Raw genomic sequence first — 17213 nt, 5'->3', positions numbered from 1 at the left:
TCTTGGGCAATTTTAGCTTAGTTAAATTATTTTCACAAGTGTCTTCTCATTTGAGCTATCCTAGCAAAAGCTAAGCTACCGAACTCATTCAGCCTATTAATTTAGTCAATAAATAAATGCCTGGAACTATTTCTGTGTAAAGAAGCGATCAACGAGATAGTCAAAGATCTCCTCGAATAGAACTTACAAACTGGTGGGCCAGAGAAACAGTGTGTGAAAAGCTGAGTTTCCATGAAGAAAATGAAATTGTCAGAAAGAATGAAATAGGACTCGGATAGAGAGATTGGAGGTGGGAAGGGAACAGGCAAGAACAATGGGTAGCCAGGGAAAGCCCTTTCAATCTGAGAGGTAAAATTTTCAATCAACGGAACCAACCACAACTCCCGAGACGCCAGTGTCTCAGAGAAAGGCATTCCAAAGGTCCTATTATAAACGCAAAATTTGGGCCCAGCACAATGACTCAGTGGCTAAATTCTTGCCTTGCAAGTGCTGGGATCCCATATAGTGGCAATTTGTGTCCTGGCTGATCTCCTTCCGTTCCAGCTCCCTGCTTGTGACCTGGGAAAGCAGTAGTGGATGGCCCGAAGCCTTGGGACCCTGCACCTGCGTGGGAGACCCCGAAGGAGCTCCTGGCTCTGGCCATTGTGGCCACTTGTGCACCGGCAGATGGAATATCTTTCTGTATCATTCTCCTCTCTGTGTAAATCTGCCTTTTCAATAAAAGTAAAGTAAAAGTGGAGAGTTCATCTCTTACCCCTCTCCTGCGTCTTACAATGGATGAGTTTCTCCATCTGGACTTGCTTTTGGAGGACATTGAAAGATTATGAGGTGGTTGTGGAAATTGTGATTTTCTTCAGCCATTCTTTCTTGTGTTTTTGAAACCAACTTTTCATTTCTGTTCCTCATTACTATCTGCAGTCTAAGGATTCTTCTAGGTATTCAAGTTCGAGTGCAAGGTATCACTGCCACACAGCCGTTTTGGATTTATGATCTATTACAGATGCCTGAGAAATCACCTTGAAATGATCTTGCCGGCATTTGCAAAGCTGACACAGGTCAGTGATAACATTTATTATTCTGTCACCACTTGCTCCCTCCTTCACATCCAACAAATACCTGGTGTAACACTTCACCAGACTCAAGACAAGTGGTCCCCCAGGGCGTCCTGGGCAGAACTGCCAAGCGTGGCTATTTTCCATCAATAGCAGAGGCTGGAGGAGAAAGTAGTTAGTTACTGAGTAACTAGAAATGGAGCTACAGGCTATTACTGCAAAGTTACCACATCCTTTGCCTAACAAAGTCTGACACATATTTTTGCTTATTGTTTATCCTTGTTTCTTTGCCATATGAATATGTTAATTTTTGAAATGCATTATTACCTGATCTTTTATGTTACTTAAAAAGTTAGCCAAGTGAAGACTTCAGAGTGTTTAGCATTGTTACGCTGTGTTTTATGGAAAAGCAGTGTATACATCTGATCTGAGCTCTTGTCCTGAATGAATCGTAGGAAGCGGCGATGGAAATCAACACTGTAAATCCCAGATCGTGTAAATGCAGTGGTCTCATCCTGCAGCCTCCTTCTACGATGTATTGAGTCCGTTCTTGGAGAGCTCAGCTTGACCCATGGATTCTAAGGCTCATGGCAAAGGCTTCAGGGCGCAATGTTACTGCTCACTGTGACATCTTCCTCCCATCTTCTGTGCCTTAACTGGTCACTTCATTTTCTGGCGAGGGCCAGGAGGGAGCAATAGTATGACCATCCTCTTTATTGTAACCCAGTGTAGCTTTGTTCCTTAGGACGAGATCTTGGGTGCGGAGAGAGTCTGACTTAGGCCCTGGGTGCACAATATTGTAAAGTAAACAAGCTGAAGAGTTCATCTGAAGAGTGAACTAATGAAAGGAGTGCTCTGTATGCTTACTTCTCTCCATGCTTCCTGGCTAAACTTCTTTGAAAGATTATCTGCAAAGGGAAATACTGTCCCAGTCATACTTTTTAAGAATATGTATTTTTATTGGAAAGGCAGATTTTATATAGAAGAGACAGACAGAAGGTCTTCCATCCACTGCTTCACTCCCCACATGACCGCACCGTCCAGAACTGAGCTGATCTGAAGGCAAGAGACAGGAACCTCTTTGGGTCTCTGACATAAGGGCAGGAGCCCAAGGACTTGGCCGTCCTCCACTGCTTTCCCAGGCCATAAGCAGAGAGCTGGATTGGAAGCAGAGCATCAGACACACCAACTGGCACCCATTTGGGATGCTAGCACTACAAGGTGGAGGATTAGCCAGTTGAGCCATGGCACCAGCCTCTGTCATATTAAGTGTATTACTTTTATGGATATTCATAATCAAGAATATATTCAGGAACTCTAGCTGCAGGCAATGGCCTAGGTTGCAGTGTACCTAGACAAGTGTTACACTGCTGGGAGAAAAGTAGCTAATAGCTGGTGGAAATCCTGGTCCTGGTTAAAGCCAAATTTGTGGTAACTATACCAGTATGCAGCATAGTTGCCTATTCTGTTTTTTTTTTTTTTCTGAAAGATGTGTGGGGTGTGGATGCTGGCATTCAACAGACAGGTTCTGGGGACCCACACACAAGGTGTATGGGCCCTGAGCAGGCAGACAGGGCCCCAGACTACACATCACCAGAGGACTGCGCATAGGGGTCTATTGGCATGGGTAGGGAGCTCTAGATTGATCAGGGAAGTGGGTTTTTTGATGTGTGGGAGGCAAGACTGCTGAGGGAGAATGTGAGAGGTGAGGAGTGGCTATTGCACTTGCAGGTAAACGAGGGGTCTGAGACCAGTTGGTCCAGAGGAGGGAAACCAGAGGACCTTTTGGGGCCAACCCAATACACCTGCCCATGTGGGAGACCTGAGCTGGGATAGTTGGTATCAAACACCACCTACCAGTGCACACAAAAGCCATGACTGGAGGGCCTGTCTGGCAGGGCTCGATCACAATATCCACCAGTGACTACTGGGGCAGGGCATGGATCATGGTAGGCTGGGCCGTGACACTACTCAGCTCTTGAAAGAACTAGGTCTGGGAGCAGATTCTGTGGGGAATCATGGACTCACCCCTGTGGGATTGCCATACCAGCTGGTTTGCTTGAGGGTTGGGATGGTGGTGAGCTGAGCTAGGCATGTCTATTAGAACTCACAACACTCATGGGTACTAGCGTTGAAAACAGGCTGGGCTGGTCCAGGCTGTAGCACTCCCAGGTGCGCCCAAGAATTGGGTATGGGGCAGACCAGGTCACAACACCAGAACACACAAAGGCCAGCACTGGGAGGCAAATTGTGTTGGATAAGGGTTTAGCATCTGCTGGCATGTGTGAGATCTGTGTCTGGTAGTGGACCTGGTAGGGCAATTTGGGGAACTCCCTGGGGGCTGTAGCATCCCATTGGTGAACATGACTGTCAGGGCTGGGTGTTGGTCAGGCTGGCTAGGGCTGCTTCACTTCTTGACTGGTGTATGGGTTGGTTCTGTGGGTGCAGGCCAGGTAGGGCCAGACCAAACCATAGTACACTGGCATGCGCAGGTCAGGCCTAGCTAGGCTAGGCTATCACACGATGGTTTGCATGAAAGCCAGGGGTTGGGACAGGCTAGGTAGTGCTAGACTATAGCACCCCCAGTGAGTTGGAACTGGTAAGGACCAGGCCAGGTTGCAGCATCTGATGGTAAAGGCAAAGCTGGGTGATGGCTTATGCCAGACTGGGTCAGAGCAAACACTAGTATACATAAGATCTATGGGTGTGAATGAGTTTTGTTGGGGAACTAAGGGGTTGCTCTTGCTGTGCTGTGATACCATCAGTGAGCATGAGAACTGGAAAGGTGTGGTAAACTGGGCTGGACATAGCTGCAGCATTTCTTGGCACAGGTGTATCTAGGATGTACCACTCAAGCACTCATTGGTGCTCACAAGAGCTAGGGTAGATGTAGGACAGGCTGCTAGGTCTTGGCACTCACTGAACCATGTGAGAGCTAGGTATGGCAGTGGACCAGGTAGGTTTGAACTGTAGTACCCCCAGAGGCAGAATGGGTATGGGCCAGTTGGGCAAGACCACTGTTCCTGCCAGGACAAGAGGTGGATCAAGTCATGCTAGGCCAAGAATCCACAGGTGTGTGAAGATCTGCCACTGGAAGGTGACCTGATGGAGGAGCTTGAGGAGCTCCTCTGTCAGGACACAGTCCTTGCAGGTGAGCCCAAGAACCGAGGCTGGGAACAGACCAACCAGGCTAGGTTACAGGACCATCTGACATATGTATGGGTCAGGTCTGGGGCAGGCCAGGCTGCCAGATGTGAGAACCAGGACGGGGTTCAGGAGGAGCCAGGTTGAGCCACAATGACACCCAGTTTACATTAGGGCTATGACTGGGTGCTGGCTGGGCCGGGCCAGGTGGTGGCACCTGCCAACATGAGCTGGAACTAAGGGCAGGCTGGGCTGAGCCAGGATGCAGCACCCTCAGGTGGATGCTGAGGTAAATTGAGCCATGCCAGCCAGGGCACAGCTCCCTTGGGCACACATAAGACTGAGGGGTGGAGGAAGCCCAGCAGGGGAGCTGCAGGGGCTCCCCTGTTGGGCCACTGTTCCCCCTGGTGATTGTGAGAGCTGGGACTGGGGGCAGATCGGGCTGGACAGGGCTGCAACAGTCATTGGACTGCATGTGAGCTGGTTAGGGGGAGACCCAGGCTGGGCTAAGTGATCGTGTCCACTGGTGTATGTTTGAGCCCAAGTAAGTGCAGACTGGCTGGGCTTTGCCCCTGCATCAGCTGGCAAGTGCTGGGACTGGGCCAAGTTCTGTCAGACTAGACCATAGAACTATCTGGAAAGTGCAAAATCTGGGACTAGGAGTAGGTCCAGTAGGGAAACTGTGAGCACCTCTCTGCTGGGCTGCAACTCCCAAAGTGAGCACGAGAACCAGGGATGGACCTGGATGTACAGGCAGTAGCGCTCGTCAGCGTGAGAGTGAGCTGGATAGTGGGGTCAGTTGAGTTGAGCTCTAATGCTCATTGATGTGTACAAAAGTTGAACGTGATGTGGTATGGACTGGACCAGTCTGCTGCATATACCAGAATGTGCAGGAACTGGGGTTGGGGGCAGGCCTGGGGTTATTGGGGATTGTTCAGACATGGTTGCAGTTCCTGCTGATGTGCCTGACGGCCACGTGTGCGGTGGGCAGGGTTGGGCTGGGCTGCAGCATCCATTGGTTTGCCTATGAGATGGGGCTTGGGACAGAACTGACCAGGTGACTGCAACCACTAGTTTGTGTGTAGGCCTGATGTGGGTGATAGATTGAGCCAGAACTCACACTGGTTGGCACACACATGGGTCTGGTTTGGGTTACCTTTGGTGGTTCCTCCTGTCTCAACTGGATCATTGGACTCAGAACTCCAACTCTGGTGACGATCATAGGATCTGTGGTCTAACCACGGAGTGCAAGTGTGAGAACTGAGCCTCCATGGTTGCTGAGGCCTGTGTGGTGGATGGCATGCCCAGATCCTCCTGGGGGACATGACAGCCAGTTCAATGAGGCCTGCAGGGGACACCTAGTACCATGGAGGGTAGAACAAACTGGAGAGCTGTCCTGGACAAGTATCTTGGTGAGTCGAGACTCTAAGTTGAACTATATCAGCCAATGGACCTTGGAAGGATTTCCTCAACCTTGGAGCAATAAAATCAACAGCATTTCACAATTATCGAAACCACTTAAGAAGTATCCTAGGAACATGCTGGGGACCCTGGGATGGCATCGGGTGGCTATCCCCCATTCCTGGCACCGATGCAGTTGGATTGCTACAAGTGGCCTTCTCCCCTTCTCTCTTCACTTTCCCCAGATGCCAGAAGCAAAAAGGAGATTGGAGGCAGCTGTCTCATCCACTTTCCCCCATTCCTCAACCCTCCCCACTAACTGGCAATTTAGATGTGCATGCATTCCTCTCAATTATGTAAACATCATCAAAATAATTTATTAGAAAAAATTATGAATGCGTAGAAAAAAGCATATATTCCTGATAATTTTTTTGTTTCATGAAAAAAACTACTTATTAGATCATTTGAAGCATTAAAAGTTTTAGAAGAACATCTTCATGAGAGAATACCCGGGAAACTATTTTAATAAGAAAAGCTCAGGGTGAGGTAAGTAAAGCTACTGCCTGTGATGTGAGAATCGCAAAGAGGCACTAGTTCATGTCCAGGCTGCTCCGCTTCCAATCCGGCTTCCCACTCACGGCTTGGGAGGAGCAGCGGAGGATGGCTCAAGCGTCTGGAGTCCTCTGTGGGAGAGTGGGAGGAGGCTCCTGGCTTCTAGCTTCAGCCTGACTCGTGGGGGGGGGGGCTCTGTTGCCACCTGGGGAGTAAACCAGTGATGGAATATCTCTCTCTCTCTCTGTAGCCCAGACTTTCAAGTAAATAAACGAACCTCCTAGAAAAAGAAAGGCTCCAAGGGGAAGCACGCCACACCTCTCTCCGGAAGTGCTGGTTTACCTCCCTCCCCCTGCTCTTCCTTGGCAGAAGGTCCCGCCACACAGCTGCAGAACCAAATGTAATGCTCACTTTTAATGTTTTCAGCAACCCTAGAAAATAGTAAGGAGAGATTCTTACAAATGTGGTTTTATTTTTCTATTAATGAAAAATGATCATGGGCCAGCATGACAGTTCAATTGGCTAATCCTTCCCCGACAAGCGCTCCCCATATGGACTCTGGTTCGTGTCCCAGTTGCTCCACTTCTCATCCTCCTCCCTGCTTGTGGCCTGGGAAAGCGGTGGAGGACAGCCCAATGCCTTGGGATCCTGCACGTGCATGGGAGACCTGGAAGAAGCGCTTGACTTTGGATCAGCTTAGTTCAAGCCATTGTGGCCACTTGGGGAGTGAACTAACAGATGGAAGATCTTTCTCTCCTTCTCTCTGTAAATCTGCCTTTCCAATAAAGAGAAATACATCTGTAAAAGGTGATTGTTATGCTTATGATGATGTGTGGTCTTGCGCTGCTATTTAACAAATTGCTGGGCGTCTGGTTTCTCTTGCCTCCTGCAGCCTTCTTGCCAGCAGAGGCCACATTTCACCCTCTGTACTTCCTCTGGTGAGCGCTTCACACCCAGCAAGAGAATAAATTCTGATGTACGTGTCATGATGTGTTTGTTTCTGAGTCACCTTGCAGATCTATTGATGAACTTGGACTTCAACATAATCCTGAAACAGAGAGCTGTACCTTGATTCTATATGCTCCTCGTAGAGTTTATGAGGACAGTCATACGCTTACAGGGGGGACAGTGACATGCACATTGGAATAGATGAAACCCCAAAGGCATTAACCCATGGAGACAAAGACTGCAGTCCATGATTGATGCACACCCTTTTGCTACAATCCTGGATGCACTGGCCTTAGGGAGATTTATGGTTACATTTTGGCAATGGCCAGAAAAGATTTTAGCAACTATATTGCTTAGGGTGAGTAAAGAATGTCCAAAAGGTGGTTTCCAGAACTGGATCAGGACTGGAGCTCATAAGTAAGCAGATCATGTTCAAAAAGGTTTTTCAATTAGGGTTTTTAAGACCCATGCCCTTCAGGAGCCTTAGATGACAATGTTTTATTCCTGCAGCGGAGGCGTCGCTGGGCAGACAGGTGGCAGTTTTACTCAGCAGGGCCCTTCTGATCCATCTGTCAGGGAGACACAGATGGCCGCGGCTGGAACGGGGTTTCTCCTTCTCCCTCTTTTCCCACAGGCCCACAACTCCACAAGGCCTCTTCCCTGAAACGATTGATCAGGCCAGCCGTAAAGTACCATGCCATGTGGGTACCTCAGCTGTCTGACAGAGGATCAGAAAACTGGGCTGTAATGGGCTGATGAATGGAAACGTGCATTACCGCGCGGCAGCCAAAGAACACTCATGGCTTTGAACCGCGAGGGCTGGAGATGCGAGCAGAGCGCTGGCTGCCGGTCGCAGACGGGGATGGTGGGAGCTCAGTTTGCTCGTTCTGTGGGGCCTGTAAATGGAAATGTTCAAAGAGTTATTGGGAGCTTTTAAAAATATTTTATGAGGTTTATCTGTGATGTAGAGGCTTCAGAGGATTATAAAAATAAGCTTTGCCCTTCTTAACGGGGTTCAATATGATTTCCTTATAAATAAATAGCCGGGTGCGGCCTGGTGGCGTGGCCTAGCAGCTAAAGTCCTCGCCTTGAACGCCCCGGGATCCCATATGGGCGCTGGTTCTAATCCCGGCAGCTCCACTTCCCATCCAGCTCCCTGCCTGTGGCCTGGGAAAGCAGTCGAGGACGGCCCAATGCATTGGGACCCTGCACCCTCGTGGGAGACCCGGAAGAGGTTCCAGGTTCCCGGCATCGGATCGGCGCGCATCGGCCGTTGCGGCTCACTTGGGGAGTGAATCATCGGAGGGAAGATCTTCCTCTCTGTCTCTCCTCCTCTCTGTATATCTGGCTGTAATAAAATGAATAAATCTTTAATAAGTAAATAAATAAATAAATAGCCAACAGATTGTTTTATATAGACATACTGCCAGCATCTTAGTTTAGTCAATGTCATTTGCCAAATTTTCAGAAAAGAATGAAATGAAATTGTCATGTTTTCAATACAGCAGTAAATTCTAAGACTAAATACAGCCCACCCAGCTGAATTCGAATTCCAGAGAAATGGTGAAGTATTGTTATTATGTCCATGCACCATTTGGGATGTATTTAACACAAGTAGTGTGAAATCATGTTGTTTCTCTGAAATTCAAATGTAATTGGATTGACTGTATTTTTATTTGTTTCATTCACCTGGCAGCCCTGTCACCAAGGCCAAGTTCAATGGAAGAAAGCCGAAGGCTCTCAAGATGGTTTTGAATGAAGCACACTGACTTGGATTTACCCTGGAGATGACAAAGTGCATTTGCTCTCTCTTGCATTTCCACAGACTGGCCGCCCATTCCTGTGTGCCTCACCAAGTCCCTTCATCGGATGAAAGCAACTTTTGTCATGGTCACCACCGGGTGCGTGTTGACAGACCCCACAGATGTGTCCCAGCAGCAGCGAGTCTGGCCTCTTGCTTCCCTCCCACCCTTTCTCTGTTCTGGCTTTCCACCCACGCAGTCACTGGGCTGGGTATCATCTTCTTCATGAGAAGATTGAACTCCAAGTTGGGCCTTCCACATAGAATCGTACTAGGTTCTTCCCATCTCTACACCAGCACTATCCAATAAGAACTTCTATGAGGACAGAAATGTTCTAGAAATGTGTTTTCCAGTGAAACAACCACTGGCTCCCAAGTATTTGGAAATGTGACCATTGTCATTGAGAAACTGAGTTTTAGATTTTATGTGACAATGATGAATTTCCTTTGCTACAGGCAACACTAGTTTGCCTTAAAATCCAGCTTCCAGGCCTGGTGCAGTAGCCTAGTGGCTCAAACATGTCAGGATCCCACCAAGCCTGGAAGCTGGATTTTAAGGCAAACTAGTTCTAATCCTGGCAGCCCTGCTTCCTATCCAGCTCCCTGCGTAGGAAAGCTGGAGGAGGTTCCTGGCTCCTGGCTTCGGATCAGCGCGCACCAGCCCGTTGCGGCTACTTGGGGAGTGAATCATCGGATGGAAGATCTTCCTCTCTGTTTCTCCTCCGCTCTGTATATCTGACTTTACAATAAATATAAATGTTTAAAAAAAAATCCATCTTCCATATTTGTTTTTTCCCTTTTTATCTCCAGCTCAGACCTCTCTACAGAGCCGCAGGAGTACCGTCCCTCTGATTACCGGGATGACTCACACACAGTAAGCGGCCATAACTTCACGATTGTTCTCTTGGCTGTCCCTTCTTCCAAGAGCAACACTACCAACCACTCAGGTTGTTGAAGTCGGAAGCTGAGAGCGCTTCTTGGTTTCTTCCTTTGCTCTTATTTTCCGCATAGAAACCACAAATAGGTGTCTCTGAGTCTACCTCTAAATGACATCCGTCTAATCTGTCCACCTGCTCCATCTCGACTCTTGTCCTTTGGTCCAAGCCATCACCATTTCTTGTCTGTACAGCTTTGTAGCAGTTTTTTCTGCTGCATAGCATCAGCACCGGTTGAATCATGCAACTATCCTGCTGAAAATTATTTAGTGGTTTGTCGTTGCTTTTGACACACAATCTAAATTTCTAGTTTTGAGCTTCAAGGCTCTGGAATCTGTTTTCCTTCCCAGTCTATTTTACCCTACTGCTTCCCTTTGCACCTTATCCTCCCAACCTTCTCAGCGCCCTGTGGGCTCTGCTGTTTCAACGCCTTGCCACTTGCTGGTCCCTCAGGGTGCTATAATTTTGTTGGCTGTTCACCTGACCGATCTTTCTCAAACCACAGAGGTTTTGATCTCCCATTTTTAAAAATGTATTTATCTATCTGAAAAGCAGAGTGACAGGGAGAGAGGCAGGAAGAGCGAGAGAGAAAATATTCCACACACTGGTTGATTGCAAATGGCCACAGTGGCTGAGGCTGAGACAGGCTGGAGCAAGGAGCCAGCAACTCCCTGCAGCTCTCCCACATGTGTGCTAGAAACCAGCAGCAGGAAGCTGGATTCAGACTGCTGCTCATGTGGGAAGAAGCTGGCATCAACAACGGTGGCTTAGTACACTTTACCACCATGCTGGACCCTCAAAGCTCTGTTCTGTAGGTTTCAATTCTGTAGGGAGCTAGTTCATCCATAGCACTTCGTCCACATAGTTTCCTGCCATTGGTCTCTGGCTTGGAATGCTTTGCTGAGCTTTGATACTCGCACCTCCTCTTGAGGCAGCCCACCAATCTCTGTGATCTGCAAAAGCAAAGACTTCTATTTAATTCAAGACCATCCCTATGTGTCTCATACCAGCACATCACCGACGTGCAATAGAGGTGCTGTGGATTTTTGTTGGATGAATGACTGAATGAAAGAGCGCTTGTTTTGCCGGATAGGCAGGGGAGTGCATTCTAATTTTATTGGGTTTAAACTCAATTCTATATTGAAGCTTTTCTTTTTTTTTCATTAATTTTTTTATTTTTGGATGATTTTTACATAGTTGATTAGGGTGGTAAGGGTCAAGGGCTACAGGAAGGTGGGTGAGATCACCATTTCCACACTCTTTTTTCCCTCTCTATATCTGGGGGAAGGGAGAAGATAAGGAGAAATCCACACCCAGTCTCCCAAAGGCCTCTGCACCATGGGATGGAGAACAGTCACCCAACACCAGCCCAGGGTCCCTGCCGTGGGGCATGCCCTGAGGGTCCCGCTCATGAAGTTTTGATAGTTCGGCACTTCTGAATTACTGCTGGTCTCGCCACTCCAAGCACGATGAAATCTTTCCAGAATCCACTGGCTGACACAGTCCACCTCAGAGTCTCTGTTTGCCCAGATAGTCACTGCCAACACTTGGCTGGGGTAGTTGATCAATGTGTTCTGTCCTCTATCCTTTGTTATGGTACCAGCAGTCTTCTGCAGACTCAAATGTACTGCCGTTCCCTCCATGTGCACCTGACTGTGTTGTCCACTGCTCTGTTTAAGCCACTGAGGAGGCCCAGCTCTGACACATGCACTCCACGATCAGACCATGGAACTGCAATTCTCTCCGTGATTGGGGTTCTGGGTCCAGCAATTAGTTGGGGGATCCCCAGAGAAACTTCATTTGAGGTGATCTCAGCCCTGGTTCTTGTGCGTGCTTGCCAATACAAGGTCTGGCACAGTTTGTCACCCCAATCAGTTTATCCTGGTGGTTGTAATTGCTGGGTCAGTTCTGTCTCCAGCCCTGTCTTCTACACAAACCAATGGGTGTTGGAGTCCAGCCCAATCCTGTCCACCACACACAAGGCCTTCCCATATGCCCATGGAGCAGCCACCTCGTTGGAGCAACCTGTAATAACCCCCACCAGGCCAGCACCCTGCCCTGGTTCCCATGCTTGCCAGTATGTACAACAGTCTGGTCTTGTCTGTCTCACATCCCATTCAGCTTTCTTACATGTCAATGGGCATTGACGCCTTGTTCAAGCCAACCAACCCCACTATCCAGCCCACACACATGCTGGAAGGTGCCACTCTCTGTCTAGTCATGCCTGCCTCAGTCCTGGTTCTCATGCTCACCAGTGGGAGTGGCAACCCAAGAGGAAGGTGCCCACAGTTTCCCTACTGGGCTGACTCCCACTTCCGGATCTTGCACTCTCCAGGTGGTTCTGCAGTTTAACTTGACAGAATTATCCCCTGTGCCATCATCTGCCAGCTGATACAGTGGCAAAGCCCAACCAACCCACACCCACTCTGACTTATGCTTGCACCAGTAGGAACAGTCAGCCCAGCCTGGCTTTTCCCTGATCCAGCTCACATGAGGCCAACAGGTAGTGTAGCCCTGTCTGACCTGGTCTGCCCCAATCCCAACTCATGCTCTCCAGTGGGAGTGGTGTTCCAGCAGAGGAACCCTCCACATTTCCCTACCGGCTCCATCCCCTCCCCACATGGTCTCACATGTACTGGTTGGGTGCTGCAACCAAGTATGGCATGGTTCACCACACCTTGGCATTTGTCAATGAGTACTGTAGCCTGGTTGGGCCTGGCCCAACCCCGGTTCCAGGCATGCTGGTGGGGGCTGCAGCCTAGCCTAGCCCAGCCAGTCCCAAGTCCTGGCCCTCATGTGTACTGCTGTGTGTTGCGACAAAACCTGGTCCAACCCACACTCCATTCCAATGCTTGAATTCACCAGTGCATGATATGAACTTGCCCAGCCTGGTTCGGCCCTGACCTGCGTCAAATTTTTGCCAATGGGTACTGTTCCCTGCTCAGCTGCAGGGACTGTGTCCTACTAGAGGAGTTGCCTGGCTCTTCCATCAGAACCTCTCCCAATGCCAAAACTCATGCATACCAGTGGTCCATGAGTCAGCTCTACTTAGTCCTGTCCTAGCAGGAACAGTGGCCTTTCTTGACCAGCCCTCACCCATTTTCATTTTTATTGTTAGGTGTTACAGCCCAGTTTAGCCTGGTCCACATGCAGACACAACTCACACCTGGCTTTACAGGGGAGAGACCTACCTTAGACAATTCTACACTTACCCTGGTTCTCACGGGCATCAGTGGATGCTGAGGTCCAGCCCAGCCTGTTGCACTCCAGATCCAGACCAGACTTGTGCCAAGCGACACTGCAGCCATGTCCAGACTAGACATCAGTCCCCACTCTGGCCTTCACACTCACCAATGGGCGTCACCTTTGCTCCTCAACCATGCCTAATCCCAGCCACAGATCTTGCATGGCCAGTGGTTGCTTCAACCCAGCTTGACATAGTCCCTCACCTATCTTGGTCTTTGGATGCTGTACCCTGGCCTGCCCCGGCCTGTCCCCAGTCTTATCTCTCGCTGGCTGCCGCTGAAACCTGACCCTACTCAGTCAGCTCCTTCCCTGGCTCATGCAAACTGGTAGGTGTAACAGCTTAGCCTGGCATGACCTGCACTCCATTCTTGTTTCTGAACTTGCCAGTGAGCTAAGGTTTGCTTGGCTCTGCCCAATCTGCCCCCTTCCAAAATCAACCCACAGATTAGCCAACAGTTGGAGCTACCTTGCCCAGCTTGACCAACCCTCAGGCCTGAACCACGTGCTTACCAGCAGGAGATATGACCCACTAGGGGAATTTCCCACATTTCTACCCCTTGGCCCACTTCCAGACCCAGATCTCACGCATGCCAGTGGGTGCTAGACCCTTGCCCAACATAGCCTGCCCCTCCATCTTGGTCTTATATGAGCTGGTTAATATTGTGGCCCAGCCTGCCCCACACTTTGTTTTAGGATGCACATGTGGGTGCTGCAGCCTGGATCTGCCCAGACTATTCTCGGTCCCTGTACCCATGAGTCTTGACAGGTTCCATGGTCACACCCAGCTCAGCCCATCATCACCCCAACTCTTGAGCTAACCAGCAAGACCTGTATTTCTGTAGGGTTGGGCTCACATATACCCCACAGAATCTACCCCCGACCTTGGTTCTCTTGCATGCTGGTTAGTGACATGACCCTGCCTAATGTGACCTGTCCCCTGTTGCAACATTCAGTCTGGTACTGGAATTTAGTCCTGCTAGACAGGCCCCCAGTCCTAGCTTTAGTGTGGACTGGCATGTGGTGGTCAGCAGTGTTGCATACTAACAAGCCCCATTCAGGACTGCCGTGTAGGCTGGTGAATCAGTCTGACCCATACAGATCATCTAGTCTCTCCCCTCCAAACCACCAGGTCTCAGTCCCCTTGCTTCTCTGCAAGTACAGTGACCCTGTTGCTGGGAGTCCCTCAGGATTCATTCCTCAACTAAGTGTACTGCGGCCTTATCTATGAATGTCCCTAGGCAGTAATTCCACCCCTTTAATACTCCAGAGCTCACTGCTGGGCAGCCAGCAAGCAAAGCATGTGCCTGTTAGCCCAGGATTCTCCCACCGCTTGTCAGTGGTGGCTGAAGCTAAGGACCCCAAGCATTGGGTCTGACCTGGCTCAGATGCACCCCCAGCAATCACCACGCTGCCAGGAGGTCCGTCCATCAAAGCCCCAAGGTCAAACTCCAGAACTTTTCTTTTTAAACACCTTTTTTTTTTTTTTTTTTTTAATTTGAAGGCAGAGTTAGAGCTAGAGAGAGGGAGGCAAAGAGATCTTCCATCTACTGATCAATTCCCCGAATGGATGCCAAGGCTAGAGTTGGGCAAGGCCAAACCCAAGAGCCTGGAATCCCACGCAGATCTCCCCCGTGGGAGGCAGGGCATAGGCACTTGGGCCACTGTCCACTGCTTTCCTAGCCACACTAGCAGGGAGCTGGATCAGAAGTGAAGCAGCTGGGACTTGAATTGGTGCCCCTCTGGTAGCCTGATGTGACAGTTCGCCCGTCTCTTGCATTTTTTTTTTTCATTACATGATAGAGCAATAGTATTCAAGAGAAGGGCAGAAATCTTGGACATTAAGCCCACCGTGAATATTGCCTTTCTTCCAAGTCATCCCTAGTGTGTATTGCTCTTTGCCTCCTGGGACTATTTGTGCTAAAGAGGTGTCCAACACTGTTCAGGCCAGCTAGAGGCAGTGATCCCCAGCCTTGGATTTGCACCGGAATCGCCTGAGAAGCTGCACTGGCCTGATGACTGGGCCTCACCCCTGGGATTCTGTTTCTCAAAGCCTGCTGTCAGGAATTCTTTCTTGTAAACAATGGCCTGTAAGTGAACAGACCCTGCGTCTACTGGGTGCCCCTCAGCATGCCAGTGAAGCTCCAATGGGGACGTCTGCCCTGCTCCGTGTTTGCCCTCAGGCTGGCCTCATGTCTTCACCCAACCGTCCTGTGCTCTCAGCAGCTGATGACACGGAGAGCAGCCTGTAGGCTCATTGAGCAGCTGATCCGAATAGTGTCAGCCCTCCCTTGTTTTTCCTAAGTTTGAGATCTAGCAATACATGTATCATAAATGATGTGTTAGGAGTATTCACAGTTGGTGTTTAATATGACAGACCCTTGCAAGTTTGCTGCTTCTACTGATTTTCCATAAATGGTTTTTACTGTATCTTCCAGGACCTTCATCGGTTGGCCCACCTTACCAGAACTGCTCTGTTGCCCAAGTCATCCTGCCCTGCACCTGGACCCCTAGATGGAGAAGCCAGGGTGCTGCCCAACACACAGCGTGCAGCCCTCTTCAGTCCTGCCTGCAGCACCCATGCCCACAGTCTGACTCCTGAGCACTGACAGCTATCTGGACCCCTTTTAATACTGTGAAACACGAGCAGAGGCCAGTCATCACACCTGAGCTTGCTGTTGGCATCGGCCCCTGCAGTATACGACCTCCTTCTGCTCAGGTTTGCCCTTTCCAGGTAAGCCACCCCTCTTTTGGCCAGGGCTCCTGTTTCAGGGAGATGGGCCTGGGTCTTCAGTGGTTCTCACTCAGGATGGCTTTATTACACATTTCCTTGCAATACCTGTACTGTTCATTGCTCATTGTTTTCCCTTAACTTGGCTTTGCTTTTTGAACAAGACCAAAACATCTATTTTACTGTGGGTGAAAATATGCTGAAATCTTAGGTACCTTTGTAACTGTTAAAGTAAAACATTCATATTTATGGGCTATTCCTCTGGACTTGCCCCAAGGAGATCCCAGGGGACCCTAGTGGTGTTTTTGGGGAAACGCCCTGTCTTCCTCCCAACTCCCCCCACCATTCCTGCTCCTTCCTACCTGTCCTGCCCATATACTCCTAGAAATAATAAAGCTGATGACTTTGCATCAAGCTCAACACTCGAGTATAAGCGGGATTTCACTGATAAGCAATTATAATCAACACTAATAAACAGGAACTGCAGAAAGTTCATGGAAATTTGAGTTAAGGGGTATTTAGCACAGCAGTTAAGTTACCACTTGGGCAAGTGCTGGGAGACCTGGTTGTTGCAGCTGATTTGGGCATGAATGAGCAGATGGAAGGTTTCTCTCTCCATCTTTACAACTGTGCCTTCCAAATAAACAAATACCAAACAAACAAATATGGTCTCTTAAGTTGCTCTCATCCAAACCTGGTTCTCTCACTAACCTACCAGTAGGTCCGATGATAGCTGGGAGGACTAAAGAAATTAATACATATTCATGACTTAGAATGCTGTTTACACTAGAAAGTTCCATTTATGGATATATTAGAGCTACAGATTTTGGCAATGGAATATACAGAAAAAGCAGCCCATGCGTGTACCAGGCATCTTTTCCTTTGGGAAAGCAGATGAGGAGCCACAGGCAGGTGTACACCTGCTTGCTGACCACGTGTTAACCAGCACAGGTGCTCATTACAGGTGTCAGGCCTTTATGAGGGGATGCTAGAGGCCACCCAGTGACTTAACCTAACATCTGTTTGACTGTATTTTAGTTATGTAAGTTAGATCCTCTAGGCAAATTCCAAGATGATACCTTTATTTCCACCCCCATTCTCAAAAGCGTATTTTTTGTAGAGCTTGTTATCTTTGAACGGTTTGAGTATATTTCCACTAAGTATTGGGAGCAGTGCAAAAGCAGGTGTGTGTCTTTTCCAAATGTTGATGACAAAGTACAATAATAGCAATTCTAAAACAAACCACACAACTATCAAACTAGTAAACAAGCTTTAATATTTCGTAACAACTCTTTCTAGGTCCTAACAAAAATATTTTTTCTAAGTTCTGTTTTGAAATAAGCATCTGCTACATTGATTTAAAGTGTTTTTTATTTTATTGAACATTACCAATTACACTTATAGGG

This window comes from Ochotona princeps, chromosome 1 (assembly GCF_030435755.1).
Source record: "Ochotona princeps isolate mOchPri1 chromosome 1, mOchPri1.hap1, whole genome shotgun sequence".
Taxonomy (NCBI): domain Eukaryota; kingdom Metazoa; phylum Chordata; class Mammalia; order Lagomorpha; family Ochotonidae; genus Ochotona; species Ochotona princeps.
This window is presented reverse-complemented; position numbering follows the sequence as displayed.